We start from the raw sequence: 1,322 nt of genomic DNA on the forward strand, positions 1-1,322 counted from the left end.
GTCAGCATGAATTGAACTGAACTGGACCTTTCATGAATCCACAAACAATTGTGTTATTGGAGAATGCGGGAATCGATCCCACTACCTCTCGCATGCTAAGATCAAGGGAAATAAGGAAACAGCTGTAACAAATGAATGAGTGGAACATTTCCTGTTATTGCATTATAATGAAATACTACATTATCTTTCAGTTATTAAATTATAATTTGCTGTAAACTATGCCTGCCGGCCCATTCACTCCTAACAAGCCTTTTTTCCTCTGTCACAGTTGTCGTGGCCGAGTGGTTAAGGCGATGGACTTGAAATCCATTAGGATCTTCCTGCGCAGGTTCAAATCCTGCAGACAATGAAAAAAAACATTTGGACCACTCCTGAGGTGGAAGTTTAGTCGTGTATCTTATACCTCTCAGATCTCCACAAGTACATAGGGAATAGTTGTCCATTTGGGATAGGACTGCAGGCCATCTATCCCACCTCACACCTTTACACACCTGATTATCCATCCTTCTAGCTTTATAGGCCACAGTAGCATAGGTTACAGGTTTGTAGTCAAGCCACAGATTTCAGGTGAGATCCCATGATACACTCAACAATACAACAACACGATTCTCATGAATAACCATTAAGCCATTTGCTAAGATTTCCTCCATTTTGACATGTGGACCTGTTGTCACTCTTACCCTGACGGATAGCTCCAGACACTTTTTGGTCCTATCTGAGGCATTTTTAAATTCATGTCAAAATGGCCATATTCTGAAGACACTCTTAAAGTCTGCAGGGTAATCGAACTGGCCACATCTAAAGTCAAGCCACAGGTCATAGGTGAGAAACCTTGTTAAACCCTAAAAGTAAAAACACGATTGCGTTGAAAATAACCATTAAGTCATTCAGGTCGCAGACTCCCCTATAGGCATGGGTTGAAACCCACTCCTGACAACTTTTTAGCGCCTGCAATTTACTGGTCTCTCTGGTGATTTTAGAAGGCTGTGCCTATTTCTACTTTTTCCCCATACTCTTTAACCCGATACCCAGTTTCTGTGCTGTAGTCAGGATGGTCGATCGGTCTAAGGCGCTCCGTTCAGGTTGCGGTCTCCAAAGGAGGTGTGGGTTCAAAGATCAAGGGAAATAAGGAAACATGTTGTTTCTACGCAACGTCTGTTTGAGATCCTTTAACAAGCTCAGACAGTCAGATCTTGGGTCACTGGTCGGAACGCCAACTATTACTTGAACTAGGCCGTGCCGAGTTCAACGAGATATCCCGCTTGACCGTTGCTCGCTCGGTCTAAGCGCAGCGACCATTAGAATAGTAGGCCCAAACTGCC

At 43.6% G+C, this 1,322-nt stretch overlaps 1 non-coding gene across 1 annotated transcript; it reads left to right on the top strand.

The window, feature by feature from the left end:
- The first annotated feature begins 267 nt into the window (after positions 1–267).
- trnas-uga lies at positions 268–349 on the top strand. The gene has a single exon. It is a non-coding gene; the product is annotated as a tRNA-Ser (tRNA).
- Positions 350–1,322: the final 973 nt, after the last annotated feature.

This window comes from Oncorhynchus tshawytscha, unplaced genomic scaffold (assembly GCF_018296145.1).
Source record: "Oncorhynchus tshawytscha isolate Ot180627B unplaced genomic scaffold, Otsh_v2.0 Un_contig_9787_pilon_pilon, whole genome shotgun sequence".
Lineage (NCBI taxonomy): Eukaryota > Metazoa > Chordata > Actinopteri > Salmoniformes > Salmonidae > Oncorhynchus > Oncorhynchus tshawytscha.